Raw genomic sequence first — 13,648 nt, forward strand, 5'->3', positions numbered from 1 at the left:
TGGGCCAAAGTGGACATATTAAGTCGCAATAGCCATGAAAAACGTTGAGTTGCATACAGGCGCGGATACGGGGGGGGGGGGGTGGTTAAAAAAAAAATTTCTGTCAAAAAACGGGTTTTTTTCATAGAAATTCCTTAAAAAATAATGCCACCCAACCATACTGCTCTGACGCTCCCAAAAATAATGATACTGGTACATATAATGTGCGCCTGTTAAAAATACGGACAAAGGCAGCTTAAATATGGGTATTTGTACACCATTCCGTAAGCTAGTGTTAATAATCGTTGCATTTGAACAGCGCCCCCTATTGATATATGGTACCATCCCCCCCCCCCCCCCCGCCCCAGTTGTTCATTTTAAGGAGGCCAAGTGTTCGGAGGAAAAAAACGTGTCTACATTTCAGATTTTGTTGCTGATAAAACAACCCCCCCCCCCCGCAAAAATTCCTGGATCCGCCCCTGGCAGTTAATTTCTACTCTAGGATTTTACAAACCTGGGTTTTTAAGATTGAATAAAAAACGAAATTGCGACAATATCGGAATTTTTGGAACACATGAACAGAACGAGAATCACGATGGAATTTTCTAGAATCATTGTCACGAGAGGGCACTATACCAGCTCAGACACGTTCGTTCACAGCGGATAGGTATTTGTTCCGTTGTGAAAAGCATGGGTAATCAAAACCTGTCCACAGTGAGGGCGCTCTTTACAAGCTGTATATTGAACACTCCTGTGTTCGCAAACTATGAGATAGAGCCAGCAATTCGATAACGGCCTGTCACCTTTTGTATTCCATCCCTCTGGGTGCACACCGGTAAATAGGCCTACAGGCTCGATTCCCGGAGGGAGAGGGATCGGCATCCCGCCTGCGAATCTTTTTTTTCTCAAACGACATCCGTTTTCCATCTTCTGATTAAGCTTGCACATCTTTCAAACGCACTTCTTTACTAGAAACAAAACTGCACAGGCCTCAAAAGAAGTACATGTAATCCATTTACCTTCTCATTTCTTTTTTGGTTTGTTGATAATGTTCAAGTATGCAGTAATGAGGTGATGAAGGTTTTGAAAACGCAATCAAGGAACATTGATGACTATTACAGAAACAGACGACATGAATGAATTCACGGGCACTGATACATTATTGTGCGAGTCAGAATCCCTTTATTTTATCACATGGCTATATCATTCACAGTGTGTTTACGAAAGAGGAAGAATTGAATAATGAAAAAGAAATAACAAGTAGCCTACGTTCAGTTACTATATAACGAATTATTTCAATGTCCTTTTTGAAGGATTGGATCTTTCACAGAAACCGCAATTTAATGGACTGAAGACTAACATGTTCAATAAAGAAAAGGCTATATCCGAGTGGTTATTTTTTTAACAATGCATTGCACGTGACTGAGTATTTCATTTAACTAAAGTATGTTTCCTATATTAGCAAACGAACAGTACACAATCGGAATACATCCTAGGAGACAAAGACACAATCGTCTTAGAACCATATGTCCGTTACGCCTCGGCTATTCCAAAAAAAAAAATCAAATATAGTTTGGACCGTCTTAACTGGTCCCACCCATAGTTGGGACAGATGGGACGATACGATAGTTTGCGCGTAACATCATATGCCTGTTTGTTGTATTGTATAAGGTTGCTGTTACTATATATTGTGGAATGCAATTCTCGGATGCAAACATTATATGTCCGTTAAGCCTCATTGCAATACCCCAAATATAGTTTGGACAGACTTAACTGGTCCCAACCATAGTTGGGACAGATGGGACGATACGATAGTTTGCGCGAAATATAATATGCCAGTTTGTTGTATTGTATAAGGTTGCTGTTACTATATATTGTGGAATGCAATTATCGGATGCAAACATAATATATGTCCGTAAAGCCTCATTGCAATACCCCAAATATAGTTTGGACAGACTTAACTGGTCAGATCCATAAAGTTGGGACAGATGGGACAATACGACAGTTTGGGCGTAACATCATATGCCTGTTTGTTGTATTGTATAAGGTTGCTGTTACTATATATTGTGGAATGCAATTCTCGGATGCAAACATTATATGTCCGTTAAGCCTCATTGCAATACCCCAAATATAGTTTGGACAGACTTAACTGGTCCCAACCATAGTTGGGACAGATGGGACGATACGATAGTTTGCGCGAAATATAATATGCCAGTTTGTTGTATTGTATAAGGTTGCTGTTACTATATATTGTGGAATGCAATTATCGGATGCAAACATAATATATGTCCGTAAAGCCTCATTGCAATACCCCAAATATAGTTTGGACAGACTTAACTGGTCAGATCCATAAAGTTGGGACAGATGGGACGATACGACAGTTTGGGCGTAACATCATATGCCTGTTTGTTGTATTGTATAAGGTTGCTGTTACTATATATTGTGGAATGCAATTCTCGGATGCAAACATTATATGTCCGTTAAGCCTCATTGCAATACCCCAAATATAGTTTGGACAGACTTAACTGGTCCCAACCATAGTTGGGACAGATGGGACGATACGATAGTTTGCGCGAAATATAATATGCCAGTTTGTTGTATTGTATAAGGTTGCTGTTACTATATATTGTGGAATGCAATTATCGGATGCAAACATAATATATGTCCGTTAAGCCGCATTGCAATGCCCCAAATAATTATAGTTTGGACAGACTTAACTGCATGGTCAAAGCCATGGTTGGGACAGATGGGACGATACGATAGTCTGCGCGTAACATAATATGCCTGTTTGTTGTATTGTATAAGGTTACTGTTAGTATATATTGTGGAATGCAATTCTCGGATGCAAACATAATATTATAACCGTTAAGCCTCATCGCAATACCCCAAATATAGTTTGGACAGACTTAACTGGTCAGATCCATATAGTTGGGACAGATGGGACGATACGACAGTTGGGCGTAACATCATACCTGTTTGTTGTACTGTATAAGGTTGCTGTTACAAAATATTAACGATCGCTCTTGATTGCAATATATCGCAGGTTCTAAATACGGTTAACTTATGGGAGGGGGACCCTCGAATAAATACATTTTCCCCTCCAACGGGTTCTACGATAAACAGGGACTTCAAAGTAACCTCTTATTATACTGCAGTACAATACCAAACAGGATACAGGTATATATGAGCGTGCAAACGTAGAAAGTAACTTTTTTAAAGATTTTGTCTGGGACTTTTGTCCCCCCCTTTCAAAATCAAATTCTTGGATGTAAACCTTTCTATATCTCACGGAAGGAAATTATTGGATATTGTATAGTAGTGGATTTTGCCGTTAATTTCCTTAATTTCCTAAATTAAAAAAAAAAAATTAAGCCAGAAACAAACCCGTAAATATATTTATTCCAACACGTTGGGTCCAGGCTCATGTCATAAACAGCATTCATGTTTGTAAATAACTGGTCTTGAGGGTTTCTATTCGTCCTCTGAATAATAAAACTGTGCCATGCGCTAAATGTGTCACTTTTCAGGGCTAGATTATAGTTTTCTGGTTTCACTTCGATTTCAATATCCATGCTGTGAACCCTCTTTTAACAGAAAACCGTGGTTGGCCAGTTATATTCGGGTTTTTGTACCAGGCTTATAACTGTCCTCTCTTATCTTATGCTGTAATCCCCTTGGAGAGTTTATTACCAGATGTATGCCCAACATCAGCAGGAAGCAATTCGTATTGCTTGACAGAACGACTCGTTGGGCATGGCTATATCTTTCTAAACATAAGTGACCAGCATTTTCCAGGCGTCAATGGCGAAAAAAAATGATTGGAACACGGACCCAGTATTGTAAAAATCAGAAAGAAAATATTGTATCAGGAAATAAGACAATTGAATTAAATGTCAAATCTAACCTTTAAGTTTAATCAAAATACAGCCCTGCTGTTAGATAACCACTGTCAATCTGTGGAGATAATCAAAGAAAAACAAAAATACCATGATTTCTTCAAGGACTAAAGATGGCCCTTTTCAGGGCGAGAAAAAAAACGAAACCCAAATGTCGGGACTACCGTTTTAGTGAGGTTCTGCATGTAGCACTTTCAAACTCTAGGATTAAAAGCTCAATTCATAAGCCTTCTTTTAGTTGAAGTATCATTCAAATCACTCATGTACTTTAAAAGTTACGGAATTTCAAACACAACCACCGTTTTAAAGTTTTGTCCACGGATCACAAAAAAGGCGTGCGTTCTTTCAGCAAAACGAAACAGTTGACACACATCCCAATGTGATTTGTTTTCGTTTTGCTGAAAGAACACCTTTTTGTCATTCCTGGACAGAATCTTAAACGGTGGTTGTGTTTAAAATTCCGTAACTTGAAAATTACATGAGTGATAACTGTGCCAAAAGAAAGCTTAGGAATGGGATTTACTATATAGTATCCTCGAATTTGAAAGTGCTACATGCAGAACTTCACTAAGACCAAAAAAGTCTCCGGCTTCTGGTGTGGAGCTTGCCCCAAAAGTGGTGCGGCGACGCGGCTTTTTTTTTGGTTTTTTTCTTTTTGCTTTTTTTCCCTTCAAATGTCGGCTGATGACAGCAAATGGTGCCCGACTAAATTAAGTGCAAAATGTGTTGGAGCCCAGAGAGGCCACATAAAGCTTATACGCGATCGTAACCCCATCTAAAAACACGTTAGAATTGTGCAGCAGCAGGATTCCAGTCAAACCAGTGAGTTTGGCGGTTTTGAGACATCATCTCACATTGAAAAAACAAACAACACTTTTTAATCTTGCCGACGCGCATGGCTACGGCGACGCGCGCGCATACCAGAAACCGGAGACTCTTTTTGGCCTAAAACAACGGTCCCATCATTTGGGTGTCTTTATTTTTACTCACTATGTACACTAACATTCTATTGTTATGCAAGAATTTAAAGCCTGTAAAGATATTGGTTTTTCGAAACAAAGCCTACTTTAGAGAAGATGAGGGAAAATTCGGTAAATCGATAAAGATTGGCTTACCATGGTTTGTATTCATTCATGTAGATTGCCAGTGTTTCAGTGGTTCTGAACTTGCATTAGACTGAGCAATGTCCCTGGCTTGCACCATGCGGGTAAACACACCAGGCTTCGGGGTTTGGGCATTGGTAACCAAATTCGCAAGGCTCACCTGAATCAAGAAAGACATGTTCCAAGAATAAAAAGGCAATAAGAACAAACAAGCCTCTTGTTTTCATTTCTTGTTTCTGAATCATAAGATTCACTTTGATTTATTTTCAGAGTTGTCTTGATTGTATTCCGAGAAGAAGAAGGCAATAAGAACAAACTAACCTCTTGTTTTCATTTCTGGTTTTGGAATTATTAGATTCACTTTGTTTTATTTTTAGAGTTGTCTTTGATTTTCTTCCGATTCGAAAAAGGGTTTAAAGCATTTATAATAAAACGGAAAAAAAATCATAAAATCGATTTCATTAAAGGCAAATGCAGAGATACACGGCTGGTGCAATGGAGAATTGAATGAGCAATTTTGATGAATTGAAATTATAGAATGAATTCTAGACTGCAACAATCGATTGTAGACAATTTCAAAATCTCATATGGTTTGATGATTGTCCGATACTTGATTGAAAGCAGATGATGAAAATTCAAGAGATGGGTGAAAAATGTCCTCTTGAATGCATTTCAAAGAAAATAGATTAACTAAAAGCGAAATGCTGTCAGCACAAAACGAAATTGAATGCATTATTATTAGGACACCCTCTTGATTAAGGTAGGAAAACTGCTTGATGTGAAATGTTATGTGTGAAAATGCATAAAACGTCCCTGAAGTTTGAAAGAAAGACAATCAACTGAAACTCTCCATTGAAACGTCCCTCTGTTCCAAACCTTGTTTTATGTGGTAGGCCTATTACGTCAAACTTTCAACCTGTATCTCCTTATAATAAAATGTATTATGCATAATTACTAATACCACTGAACTTACCCGCCCTCTCCACCATCTCTTGAGCTTCGCCTTCGGTAAGGACTCTTTTCACAAAGTCGCGCTGAAGAGATTCTGCATGACATAAAACAAGATTTGTTTTACTGGTGAATTCACGAAGTGCACTTAAAGGTAACAACGATACAATCTTCATACAGGTATAGACGTTTTGTACAATTTGGGGACAAATTCTACAACAGCCAAAAGTGATTGTCTTTCTTTAAGACAGTGTGTAAGCAACTGGTTGTTATGTAACCTAAAATTCATTACTCTACATCAAATTAGATGGCATCATGAGAAATTCAGCAAAGGGATTTGATAAAATACGTTTACAGTGGGTGACGAAACTTTTGAACCAACTAACTTACCGTCTCTTGGTGCGAAACTCAAGGCACATCCAACGACCATCAGAAGAACCAAGCACATGTAAACCTTCATTCTTGCTAATTTGGAAAAAGAAGGAGAAAAAGACAGAGAGTAAGAAATTTATTTCGTCATGTTAGACGTACATCAGTTATGAAGTTTGCTTAGACGCCGCGGTTAAAGTAACCTACCGCGTATATGACTGTCGTTTTATAAATGTTGTGTCAACGTATATTCGCGATAGCTTATCGTTAATTGTGAGCAAATTTAATAACCAGGACGGTTTTCTTTCTGAGCAACTGACTATCTAATCTGGCTACGTTTATCCAAAACTAACATTCCAGGTTGAAACGGACTCACAAAAACGAGCTAGGTATATGTTATCTATTTGTGTGGTTATGTCACCAAACCCACATGGGCCTACATCATAACATTTTGGTATGAAATGTACTTTGGACATGGTGCGCCTGATGAAATAACCACACAAACGGTGATTAAACAAGCAACCTTTTCCGAGCCGCGTACGTATCCCGTATATTCGCACCATTTCTTAATGATAGCCATTGTGTTTCAAAACGAGAATAAACTATTAAAGGGAAAAAACAACATTTGCAAACATCGAAAATAAAACTACCAAGTTGTTACGAAATACCTTACTAGGATGTTGGTAAATAACATTCTAAAGCATCCTGTAAAATTATGGCACCTGGTGTGAAGTCATTGTCAAGAAAAATAGTACTTTTGTGTACATTTCCAACGGTGGTCGGCCCACCACCGTTGGAAAAACTTTAACATTTCTGTTTTTCTTGGTTTTTCCAGCATTTTCGGACCCAAAACTTCAAACATGTCAGTGTTACAATATTTGATCTATTATACTAAGCCCCCAAATAGTTCATTTCTGAAAATTACAGCAAAAGCCAATGATGTACATTCCCACATTGATGGGCATTACGGCCTGAAATCCCCAAAAATGTCATGTTTTGGATGTTTACTTATTCTATTTCAAAGGTCTATCTGGTTGAAAGGAAACAAACCTAATGTCTACCGTTCCCGAGAAAAGACGAAAAAGCCCGGTTGTTTCCATTTGACGCAACGAACATTTGTGTGCCAAACCCTTACGTATTTCAAGTATACAAAATATTGAATGCTTCGAGTGGTGTAGTAAAACTAGCCTCCCGAGGTGATCCATGGACATTCTATTTTCCCGAGGAGAAGCCGAGGGAAAATAGAATGCTCCATGGATCACCGAGGGAGGCTAGTTTTACTTCACCACGAGATAAAGCATTCAATATTTGTTTTATAACACTTCACCCACAGATTCTGCTTGGTTATAATATTTTAAATTATTTAAATCTGAACACAGTTGAAATAAACTTCAATTTCAATACAAAATTGGTGGAAAATGTATTTCTCTCTTCCAAACTACCCCTTCGCAAAATGTTTAAACCCAACTCTGTGGCGCGCTCTCTTTGGAACAAAACGCGCTGCGTGCAACGCGCAACGCGCACACCAGCATGCATTTGCACACAAATGCCGTGCCGTGGAAAAAGTACTTTGGTTGCTAATGGTATAGTAGCAAAATTAGAAAGTAACATGTGACTCGCTCTCGGCCAATCAAGACACAGAATCTGTGGGTGAGGTGTTATAATTAGAAATACATCTTTGTGTCCCATTTTATCTCATCTTTAATTTTCGATTTGCCATTTTCAAGGGTACTTTGGCGCTTTTTGGTTTTTAAGCTAATTCCAATTAACATATTTATGAGTGGAATGTGATGTCATTCCAGGCAGAAATCTCAATGTAACAGCAGTTTGAACACCGAAAAACATTAGAAAAATGGACGTTCCGCTGAACAACTCGTAGCCTACAAATCTAAAACGGTGAACGGGTTTTTATCTCCCAAAAAAGTGTGTGATCGCTGTTTTTTTACTGATTTGAACTTTGTTGCTGCCTCGGCTAGTATAGGTTTCTATATGGAAGACAATGATCTACCTTTGAAGCCCTTATCTGGTGCTCACATGGTAATTAACTGAAAAATAGAGACAGTGTTAGCAGAGTCTAGTATGGAGTTTGACGGTGCCTCTGATGCCTTTGGAATTTATGCAACATATGTTTATCTAAAAATACATGTTTTATTGCTTTTTCTCAGTCTTTGCATGGGCGTAATAAAATTCTGCTCTGAGGTAATGAAAATGGTTTGTTGCTACTCTGTACAAAATATTGATTTGCAGCATTAACATGAGAAGAAACTGGTAACCTACAATTGCAATCGATTATGGCCAACCAAAAAAATTAAACACACTTAACAATGGAGTGCAATATTTTTACTGAATGTTACGTGTGATTAAAAGTAGCCTTCTATATGGGTGATCCCATGAAAATTTGGGAAAATAGAACGCTACCTGGATCACAGTTTTACTGTTCCTCGCGTCACAGCAGTCTGTGTTCGTTTTGGGAGGCCTCACCCACAAAAACTGCTTATTTTCTAGATGTATTTGAAACAGCAAGTATTACCAAAGTGAACCAATGTGAACTCTGTTTTTTGCATTTAATCGTGTAATTTGTGCTTAGATAATTTTTCCATGCTTTTTTAAAACAGTGACAGTCATTTTTACTTCTCTGACATTGAAACGGAGATGAAACTTTGTGTTAAAAATGGCACTGTCCTCTTATGTCATCAAATGTCGAGAAATGTCCTCTCCTTACCTTATGTCATCAAATGTCGAGAAATGTCCTCTCCATTTAAGGAACAATTCAGAAACGGAGTTCTGGTGGGGGGAAGAAACCTGAAGTAGCAGTAGACGATCCGACATGAGATGGGTATTGCCTGTCCATGCATTGTTATCAATGGAGTGAGTATTACGCATCAACTGGTAGTGCTTCAAGTCAGTACGACTTGGGATAATAATATATGTCTGTGAAGTTGTGTCTCTCTGGGATAATATTATCCGCACAGTGAAGTCGGTAGGGCTTAGGACTTGGGATAATTTTCTCTCTTGCTGAAGTGGGGTCTCTCTGAGATAATATTATCCCAGCAATGGAGTCAGTAGGGCTTGGGATAATATTATCTTTTCATGCAGTGGGGTCTCTCTGGGATAATATTATCCCAGCAGTGAAGTCCGTAGTGATTGGGATAATATTATCTCTTTATGAAGCGGGGTCTCTCTGGGATAATATTATCCCAGCAATGAAGTGAGCAGGGCTTGGGATAATATTATCTCTTGGTGAGGTGCGGTCTCTCTGTGATAATATGTATTATCCCACCAATGAAGTGAGCAGGGCTTGGGATAATATTATCTCTTGATGCAGTGGGGTCTCTCTGGGATAATATTATCCGCGTAGTGAAGTCAGTAGGGCTTGGGATAATATTATCTCTTGAGGAAGTGGGGTTTCTCTTGGATAGTATTATCCCAGCAATGAACTCATGAGCAGGGCTAGGGGTAATATTATCTCGTGATGCAGTGGTATTCCTCTTGGATAATATCCCAGCAATGAAGTCAGTAGGGCTTGGGGTAATATTATCTCGTGATGCAGTGTTGTTCCGCTGTGATAATATTATCCCAGCAATGAAGTCCGTAGGGCTTGAGATAATATTATCTCCTGATGCAGTGGGGTCTCTCTGGGATAATATTATCACAGCAATGAAGTCAGCAGGGCTTGGGATAATATTATCTCTTGATGCAGTGGGGTTTCTCTGGGATAATATTATCCCAGCAGTGAAGTCAGCAGGGCTTGGGATAATATTATCTCGTGATGCAGTGGGGTCTCTCTTTCGGATAATATTATCCCAGCAGTGAAGTCAGCAGGGCTTGGGATAATATTATCTCGTGATGCAGTGGGGTTTCTCTGGGATAATATTATCCCACCAATGAAGTGAGCAGGGCTTGTGATAACTCTTAATTAAACAAAATCAAATGCAAATCTCTCAGTTTAAGGTTTTTATCAGTTGACCAAAGGCAACAACAGGAAAAATATTTTGTTAGATTATAAGAATCACACCACAGTTTATTTGAACTTAATATATATTTAATTGAAAATTAACTTCCGGGTTGATGACGTCATCATATTTCGATGCCTACATCACCAAATTGTGATTATATTATAATTTAATTATAAGTTAATATAATGGTATGATTCTTATAATCTAACAAAATATTTTTCCTGTTGTTGCCTTTGGTCAACTGATAAAAACCTTACCTCAGAGCAGAATTTTATTACGCCCATGCAAAGACTGAAAAAAAGCAATAAATCATGTATTTTTAGATAAACACATGTTGCATAAATTCCAAGGGCATTAGAGGCACCGTCAAACTCCATACTGAACTCTGCTAACACTGGCTCTATTATTCAGTTAATTACCATGTGAGCACCAGATAAGGGCTTCAAAGGTAGATCATTGTCTTCCATATAGAAACCTATACTAGCCGAGGCAGCAACAAAGTTCAAATCAGTAAAAAAAAACAGCGATCACACACTTTTTTGGGAGATAAAAACCCGTTCACCGTTTTAGATTTGTAGGCTACGAGTTGTACAGCGGAACGTCCATTTTTCTAACGTTTTTCGGTGTTCAAACTGCTGTTACATTGAGATTTCTGCGTGGAATGACATCAATTTCCACTCATAAATAAGTAAATTGGCATTAGCTTAAAAACCAAAAAGCGCCAAAGTACCCTTGAAAATGGCAAATCGAAAATTAAAGATGGGGTAAAATGGGACTTATAACACCTCACCCACAGATTCTGTGTCTTGATTGGCCGAGAGCGAGTCACATGTTACTTTCTAATTTTGCTATCTTTCTGTGCACGGTCAAAAGTACTTTACCCGTAGCAACCAAAGTACTATACCATTAGCAACCAAAGTTCTATTTCGACGTCGCGGCATTTGTGTGCAAATGCATGCTGGTGTGCGCGTTGCGCGTTGCACGCAGCGCGTTTTGTTCCAAAGAGAGCGCGCCACAGAGTTGGGTTCATACATTTCGCGAAGGGGTAGTTTGGAAGAGAGAAATACATTTTCCACCAATTTTGTATTGAAATTGAAGTTTATTTCAACTGTGTTCAGATTTAAATAATTTAAAATATTATAACCAAGCAGAATCTGTGGGTGAAGTGTTATAAAACAAATATTGAATTCTTTATCTCGTGGTGAAGTAAAACTAGCCTCCCTCGGTGATCCATGGAGCATTCTTTTTTCCCTCGGCTTCGCCTCGGGAAAATAGAATGTCCATGGATCACCTCGGGAGGCTAGTTTTACTACACCACTCGAAGCATTCAATAATAGTATACTTGAAATACGGAAGGGTTTGGCACACAAATGTTCGTTGCGTCAAATGGAAACAACCGGGCTTTTTCGTCTTTTCTCGGGAACGGTAGACATTAGGTTTGTTTCCTTTCAACCAGATAGACCTTTGAAATAGAATAAGTAAACATCCAAAACATGACATTTTTTGGGATTTCAGGCCGTAATGCCCATCAATGTGGGAATGTACATCATTGGCTTTTGCTGTAATTTTCAGAAATGAACTATTTGGGGGCTTAGTATAATAGATCAAATATTGTAACACTGACATGTTTGAAGTTTTGGGTCCGAAAATGCTGGAAAAACCAAGAAAAACAGAAATGTTAAAGTTTTTCCAACGGTGGTGGGCCGACCACCGTTGGAAATGTACACAAAAGTACTATTTTTCTTGACAATGACTTCACACCAGGTGCCATAATTTTACAGGATGCTTTAGAATGTTATTTACCAACATCCTAGTATTGGTATTTCGCAACAACTTGGTAGTTTTATTTTCGATGTTTGCAAATGTTGTTTTTTCCCTTTAATAGTTTATTCTCGTTTTGAAACACAATGGCTATCATTAAGAAATGGTGCGAATATACGGGATACGTACGCGGCTCGGAAAAGGTTGCTTGTTTAATCACCGTTTGTGTGGTTATTTCATCAGGCGCACCATGGGCAAAGTACATTTCATACCAAAATGTTATGATGTAGGCCCATGTGGGTTTGGTGACATAACCACACAAATAGATAACATATACCTAGCTCGTTTATGTGAGTCGCATACATGTTCGTTCGGTATTATTGAGCTTTAGTTCTTGTCACTGATAATCACTTATGCGCATGCGTGAATTAATTACAACTTATGACTGGTCCACGGGCGAACATCTGGTATAGTTTCACGCAGTCTTGGGTGGGTCGGGGTGGCCATACAGTCAGATGTGTTTCTGGCAATAGATGACTGCTCGCTGACGCTTGAACCCAGCTACTACAAAGACGTGTTCTTTGCGCTGTTGTCGTCATTCGTTCAGTAGACATCAAATTGAAAGCATCTAGTGCATTTCCGACTCTGACTTTGCTTTGGTTTTCAAGTCTGTTTCAACCTGAAATGTAAGCTTTGGATAAACGTAGCCAGATTAGATAGTCAGTTGCTCAGAAAGAAAACCGTCCTGGTTATTAAATTTGCTCACAATTAAACGATAAGCTATCGCGAATATACGTTGACACTACATTTATAAAACGACAATGATATACGCGGTAGGTTACTTGTACCGCGGCGTCTAAGCAAACTTCATAACTGATGTACGTCTAACATGACGAAATAAATGTCTTACTCTCTGTCTTTTTCTCCTTCGTTTTCTAAATTAGCAAGAATGAAGGTTTACATGTGCCTGGTTCTTCTGATGGTCGTTGGGTGTGCCTTGAGTTTCGCACCAAGAGACGGTAAGTTAGTTGGTTCAAAAGTTTCGTCACCCACTGTCAACGTATTTCATCAAATCCCTTTGCTGAATTTCTCATGATGCCATCTAATTTGAATTAGAGAAATGAATTTTAGGTTACATAACGACCAGTTGCTTACACACTGTCTTAAAGAAAGACAATCACTTTTGGCTGTTGTAGAATTTGTCCCCAAATTGTACAAAACGTCTATACCTGTATGAAGATTGTATCGTTGTTATCTTTAAGTGCACTTCGTGAATTCACCAGTAAAAAAAATCTTGTTTTATGTCATGCAGAATCTCTTCAGCGCGACTTTGTGAAAAGAGTCCTTACCGAAGGCGAAGCTCAAGAGATGGTGGAGAGGGCGGGTAAGTTCAGTGGTATTAGCAATGATACATACTACATTTTACTATTTGGAGATACAGGTTGACATTTTGAAGTAGTAGGCCTACTACATAGAACAAGGTTTGGAACAGAGGGACGTTTCAATGGAGAGTTTCCGTTGATTGTCTTTCTTTCAAACTTCAGGGACGTTTTATGGAGTTTCACACACAACATTTCACATCAAGCAGTTTTTCCTACCTTAATCAAAAGGGTGTCCTGATAATAATGCATTCAAT

General features: G+C 38.6%; 1 long non-coding RNA gene across 1 annotated transcript; it reads left to right on the forward strand.

Moving 5' to 3' along the window:
• Nucleotides 1-12,618: 12,618 nt before the first annotated feature.
• Nucleotides 12,619-13,398, forward strand: LOC119718869. The gene is made up of 3 exons (XR_005269855.1): nt 12,619-12,698; nt 12,957-13,031; nt 13,325-13,398. It is a non-coding gene; the product is annotated as an uncharacterized LOC119718869 (long non-coding RNA).
• Nucleotides 13,399-13,648: the final 250 nt, after the last annotated feature.

The sequence above is a fragment of the Patiria miniata genome, unplaced genomic scaffold, assembly GCF_015706575.1.
Source record: "Patiria miniata isolate m_02_andy unplaced genomic scaffold, ASM1570657v1 HiC_scaffold_7, whole genome shotgun sequence".
Taxonomy (NCBI): Eukaryota; Metazoa; Echinodermata; class Asteroidea; order Valvatida; family Asterinidae; genus Patiria; species Patiria miniata.